Source organism: Myxocyprinus asiaticus, chromosome 50 (genome assembly GCF_019703515.2).
Source record: "Myxocyprinus asiaticus isolate MX2 ecotype Aquarium Trade chromosome 50, UBuf_Myxa_2, whole genome shotgun sequence".
Lineage (NCBI taxonomy): Eukaryota > Metazoa > Chordata > Actinopteri > Cypriniformes > Catostomidae > Myxocyprinus > Myxocyprinus asiaticus.
In genome coordinates, this window is record NC_059393.1 from 26100163 (window position 1) to 26106971 (window position 6809).

Below are 6809 nucleotides of genomic sequence, written 5' to 3' on the forward strand. Positions count from 1 at the left end.
TTCTATCCCCTAACCCTAACCCTAAACCTAACCATCACAGAAACCTTTTTGCATTTTTACATTTTCTTTGTAAAATTTGTTTCTTTTTTGTAATTAACATTTTTTATTGATTCAAAGAAAAAACACAACAGAGAAAAACACAACATATACACACCGAATCAACATTTAACCTCATTAACATCCCTCCCCAAACACCAACCCCACCCTACCCCAAAGAACACCCCTGTGGTCACATAAAATAATACACACACACAATAAAATAAAAAAGAAATTAATTAAAATAAATAAAAAGTAAAATATATAATAAACATGCATAATTAAACTAAACATCTCCCTCCTCATCCCTTCCCCTAGAGTCCTCCAAAACTGCCAAATACCTACCCCACTTCCTGAAAAATAAGTCCTCCAGCCCCAGCCATCCATCTATCATCCTCTCATAAGCCGCCACCCTCCCCATCTCCGCACACCACTCCGGAAATGGTGGTGCTCCGTCTGACTTCCATCCCCTTAAAATAATTTGACTACCAATCATCACGCCAGTCAGAACCCAATTTTTTATATATTTGTCCCCGAATTTCCCCAACGCCCAAAATGCAAAGTCTGGGGCAAAGTAAAATTTGAGTGCCCAGAATGTCACGCAAATAATTCTGAATTTTTAACCAAAAATCTTGGATCTTAACGCATCCCCAAAAAACATGGGTTGTGTCTCCAACTTCTGATTGACATCACCAGCAGGTGGGTGTGTCTTTAAGACCAAGCCTATATAATTTATAGGGGCTCCAATAAAATTCTTGTAAAATCTTAAATTGCATAAGGCGAACCCTTGCATCTCTAGATACAGACTTAACATTTTTCAGAATAATAGCCCACACTCCCTCCTCCAATTCCAAGTTCAAATCTTTCTCCCATAATCTCTTAATAGAAGTTGAAGCTCCGTCCTTCAGACTCTGAATTAGCAGGGAGTAATACACTGATGCCTCATGACCTTTTCCAAAAGCAGTAATCACCTCTCCCAGAGTATCTGCCGCTTTAGGGGGGTGTATGCTACTCCCAAAAATAGTACAGAGCAGGTGGCGCAGCTGTAAATACCTATAAAACTGAGGTCTGTGGATCCCAAAATGTTGGACCAAGTTTTCAAATGATCTCAACACACCACTTTCATATAGGTCACCGAGTGTAGCAACCCCCCTCACAATCCACTCCGGACAGCAGAAAGGGGACTTGCCAATACACAATCTTGGGTTCTGCCATATGCTCGAGGCAACATTTAAATAAATGTCTGAATTAAACACTCTGGACACTTTAGTCCATACCAAGTGTAAATGCGAAATAACGGGGTGTAACTTAACTTTTCCGATTAGTTTGATAGAGATGCTTTGTAATGGCGAAATAGGGGCAAGAACTGCCTGTTCAAGAACAAACCAGGGAGGGGCTCTCTCAGGAAGAAGTGACCAATGAGCCAAATGTCTGAGACTGAATGCATAATAATAAAACAGAATCCTGGTTAGGCCTAGCCCACCTTTGTCAATGGGCCTATGCAATTTACTGAAATGTAATCTGGGACGTTTACCATTCCAAATGAAGGACTTCGCTATGCTATCAAATTGCTTGAAATAAGAGAGGGGGACATCTACAGGGAGAGACTGTAACAGGTAGTTAAATTTTGGAATACAATTCATTTTAATAGCATTAATCTTCCCAATCATTGACCTTCCAAGTGTAAAGAAGCCCACCTGCCCACATTGCTCGAAAATCTTTTTATTAAAGATAAATCAGACAAATTTGCTGGGAATAAAATGCCCAAATACTTAATGCCCTGTTTGGGCCAATGGAAGGCGCCCAGCTGGAAAGCCATTACTGGACAGTACGCTCTCAGAGCCAAAGCTTCAGATTTAGACCAATTAACTCTGAATCCTGAGAACTTGGAAAAGGAATTCATAATTCTGTGGAGGCAAGGCATAGATCTATTAGGTTCAGAGACGAATAATAAAATATAATCTGTGTAAATCAGAAGCTTATGCGCCACACCTCCCGCCTCCACCCCTGGAAAATCATCCTCCTTTCTTATCGCGACTGCTAATGGTTCCAGGGCAAGACAGAACAATAATGGGGAAAGAGGACAGCCCTGCCAAGTGCCCCTATCCAGAGTAAAATAATCTGAAATTAATCCATTTGTTTGTACCACTGCTACAGGGTGTCTATAAAGTAACTTAATCCATCCAATAAATGTACTTCCTGAACCCATACATTTCCAAAATCTTAAAAAGATAATCCCATTCTACCATATAAAACGCCTTTTTGGCATCAAGTGAGATGGCAGGGACCAGAGATTGATCATTCGCTACTGACCACATGATATTGATGAGACGCCTAATGTTATCAGAAGAGCTGTGACCCCTAATAAACCCCACCTGATCTATATGTATAAGAGATGTCATAACTTTACTTAATCAGTTAGCCAAAATTTTTGACAATATTTTTACATTTAGTTGGATCAGGGAGATTGGACGGTAACTTTTACACTCGTTGGATCTTTGTTCTTTTTAAGAATCAGACTGATCCGGGCTTGTGTCATGGTTGGAGGAAGCTTTCCATTCTTTAATGAATCCGTATAAACTTCTAACAAACATGGAGCCAGTTCTGTAGAATAAGATCTAAAAAATTCTGTGGCAAAACCATCTGGCCCCGGAGCCTTGCCTGTAGGTAGGGACTTAATTACCACGTCAAGCTCCTCCATGGTTATCTCAGAATCAAGAGAGTTTTTTGCTCAGTCTTCAGTTTAGGGAGATCTAATGGTTCCACAAAGTTTCAGTAGACGAAGATGTGGAACTATAAATATCAAGATAGAACACTTTAAAGGCATTATTAATATCAATGGCTGAGGTAAGTATTTCACCACCAGCAGATTTCACTGAGGAAATGATAGAAAAAGACTCTCTCTGCTTTATATATCTAGCCAAAAGCTTCCCTGCTTTGTCACCCGACTCAAAGTATGACTGTCTTGCCCTGAATAACCAAAACTCCACTTTCCGTGACAAAATATTATTATATCTGTATTTCAATCGGGTCAATTCTCTGAGGCCATCAGAAGACAAACGGCATTTTAGCTCTGCCTCGGCACTTTTAATATTTCCTTCCAACTCCACGAGTTCTCGTGCTTTAGAGTTTTTGATGAATGAGGCATACTGTATGATCTGATCCCTAAGAACCGCCTTAAGTGCCTCCCAAGCCACACCCACAGAGGATACTGAGGACCAGTTGGTCTCCATATAAACATTGATTTCGGTCTTTAACATTTGTTGGAAATAAGGATTTTGCAAAAGGGACACATTAAGGTGCCAACTATATTATTTCTTTTTCTCTGTATATGGCAACATCTCCAAACTCACCAGGGCATGATCTGAGACTAAGATATTTCCAATGGAGCAATCAACAACAGATGAAATGAGGGATTTGGATATAAAAAAAATCTATTCTAGAATAAATCTTATGAACTAATGAAAAAAATGTATAGTCTCTACCAGATAGGTTCAAAAGTTTCCAAATATCTGTAAGACCAAGATTTTTAAACATCCCGTGAAGCGTCAATGTTGCTCTAGGGGGCTTACACACTTTTGCTTCACTGTGATCAAGGACTGATTACATCAAAAGATTAAAGTCTCCTCCCAATATTATATCATGAGGGGTGCCAGCGGTTTGCAGCATCCCTTCAAGATCTATAAAAAAGCCCAGATCATCAGCGTTAGGTGCGTAAATATTAGCCAAAATCAACCTTTGCCCCTGAATTTCTGCTAAACAATAATGACTCCCGTAAAAATACTCAACAAAACAAACCACAGCCAGCAGGAGGAATAAGCATGAAGAACGAACAGATTAATCCACAGCTGTTCCAAGGGAGTGTTGTTCAATAGAACAAGCTCCAGCCGCTAGGCGGAACCAATACAAAAAGAAACAAAACCGGCATCCCGGTTCCCCAAATGGTCGAGTCAATTCACTCGGAGGCCACATAAAAGTATACCATGACTTACACAATTCGTCAACTTTATAAAAGACATCCTTTGTGTGAGCATGTAGATATTTTGCAGTCATCCATAGTGTCCACTCTCAAACTGGCTGGGAACTTCAATGCAAAGTAATCTTTCATCAATGCAAAAGTTTCTTTAAGGAAAAGTGTTATTCACAAAACAAGCTCCAGCTGCTCGGCGGAGCCAATGTAAAAAGAAAAAAGAAACCAAAATGACACCCAGCTTCCTTAAAAGCCAGAGTAAGTACAGCGAGTCAACCCACTCACATGAGAAACATCCAATGGTTTACTCACCCATTGATTCTATAAAAGACATTGCCTGATTGGGACATGTAAATACTTTGCGACTATCCTTCGTTTCTATTCTCAGTTTGGCTGGAAACATCAGAGCAAAAGTGATCTTTCGCTGATGTAAGAGTTTCTTACATTCCTGGAACCAATCGCATTTCTCTCTTGTCGAACTCGCAAAGTCCGGGAACAAGAAAATATTATGGTTCTTCCCTTTGCTCCTCACCTGGCGCAACACAAGATCTTTATCGGATGATCTCAGAAATCTGGCCAGAATCTATCGGTGCCTGTCTCCCTCAGCAAATATGTGAGCTGGGACTCTATGAGCTCGCTCGATTTCCAGATTGTGGCCTGTTATGTCGAGCAGACACGGAAAAACTCATCTCGGAATTTCACCACATCTCTGCCCTCCTCATTATCAGGAATTCCAACAATTCTAACGTTATTCCTGCGGCTTCTATTCTCAAGATCTTCAAGCTTTTCAAGGAGATGTTCCAAATCAACTTTGGTCGCGGGTGGATTAGTGGCTAATTCCCTCTCCGAAGATTCCAAAAAATCGATTTGTCTCTCAACATCAGTCACTCTTGTAACTAGCTCAGAAAATGTTATTTTCATTGTCGTAATCAATCGTTGTATAACAGTGAGATCCTCCAAGACAGCAAGAATCTTCGTCAACATCACCGACATGTTGGACAACTGACGCTGGATCTCCTCTCCCACCGAGCCATCCAAATCGAGGCCCCGGTCTGTAGGCCTGTCGGGGCTTTCATCCTGAACACGTAAGTGTCTTTTAATGTCTCCAGAGCCCGAGGATTTTGACTTCTTTGCCATGTTTTGCATCAAAGAGCAATGTGTAACTGGGTGTATCAAATTTCACCAGATTATAACATGAAAATAATTAAAAATTTTGCAAAGTGCCTAACTGCCCAGTAGCATCCTTCACGAGCTTCCTCCACAGAGGCCGATCTTGACACCGCTGGTATCAGTCAGTGGCAAGTCCACTCTGCTCCAGATCCTCCTGTACAACATCACTCCATCTCCTCTCTAACCCATGCTGCGCCCATTTAGCCCCCTCAATCCGGCCAAACATAATAACTGTTTTGGCATGCGGTGGCTGGGCATGCAGGCTACATGGCCCAGCCAACACAGCCTTGCCTGCCGGAGGAGCTCACCGATGGGACTTTGCCCAGATCTTTCAAGGATTTGTGAGCTCCTCACACTCCTCACACAATCCAGCCTGGTTAAACCCAGGATGGATCGTAGGCAGGTCAGCCTAAATGTTTCTAACCGGCGAAAGTGTTCCATTAACGGGGTCTATGTTTCGCAAGCGTAGAGAAGAGAGGGAACAACCGTGGCCGAGAAGACCTGAAGCTTCGTGTGGAGCGACAGACCAGGTAGCTTCCACACAGCGTTACATAACCGATGAAAAGATAATGCCACTCGACTGATTCAGAGTGAGACCTCCACTGCTAAATCGGAACCTGTCATGAGCACACTGCCCAGGTATGGCAAACTCTCCACTCTCTCCACAACTGCTCTATCACCAATTGGGAGTTGGGGGGGTGGAGTGTCTGATGGTACAAAATACCCAGGCAGGTGCTTAGTTTTGGTGGGGCTGATGGTAAGGCCCCACCTCTTAGTGGCAAGCTCCAGGTTCAGCAGCAGCACCCCCAACTCCTCCTCTGAGTGAGCAGCAATTACTAGATCATCGGCATACATAACATGGTTGAGCAATAGGGAGCCATCCCTTGACTGCACCTGGGCATCGATCAGCCTCCCATTGTATCTGTACCAGATGGAAATTCCTCTGGTACAGCTATTGAAGTCTTCACGAACTACGTGGTCAAAATAGATGTTAAATAATGTGGGAGCAAGTGGACATCCCTGTCGCACCCCAAGGTGTCCAGGGAATGGCTCTGACTCCTGGCCACGTAGTTTTACCCAGGCCTGCTCACCATCATGAAGGTCCTTAATGATCGTGAGCAGAGGGTCAGGGACTCTGAAAGCACGAAGAACCACCAAAGCCCAGGCCTACTGATGGTATCATAGGCCTTGACCAGGTCAATAAAGCAGAGATGTAGGTCTTGTTGGAATTCCCTACACCTCTGCTGTAGCAGACGGACAGAAAATATGGCATCCGTGCAGAACCGCCCTTTCCTGAAACCGCACTGGGGCTCCGCAAGCCTCTCCTCAGCGTGCCTAGCGAGGCGATATTGAATAATCCTTGCCAGGACCTTTCCCGGCACACTGATGAGTGAGATGCCCCTGTAGTTGTTACAGTCTGTGCGGTCCCCCTTCTTAAAGAGAGGGACCACCAGAGCATTCTTCCAATCCTGCACACACACACACACACACACACACACACACACACATACACACACACATACACACACTCACATACAGACACACCAACTCACACACACACTCACACACACATGCATACAGACATACACACACACTCACACACACACACACACACAGACACACATACAGACAC

At 43.1% G+C, this 6809-nt stretch overlaps 1 protein-coding gene across 1 annotated transcript in view; it reads left to right on the forward strand.

The window, feature by feature from the left end:
* LOC127439122 (differentially expressed in FDCP 6 homolog) overlaps window positions 1-6809 on the forward strand; it is a 123941-nt gene that overhangs the window by 59880 nt on the left and 57252 nt on the right. The window lies entirely within an intron of this gene.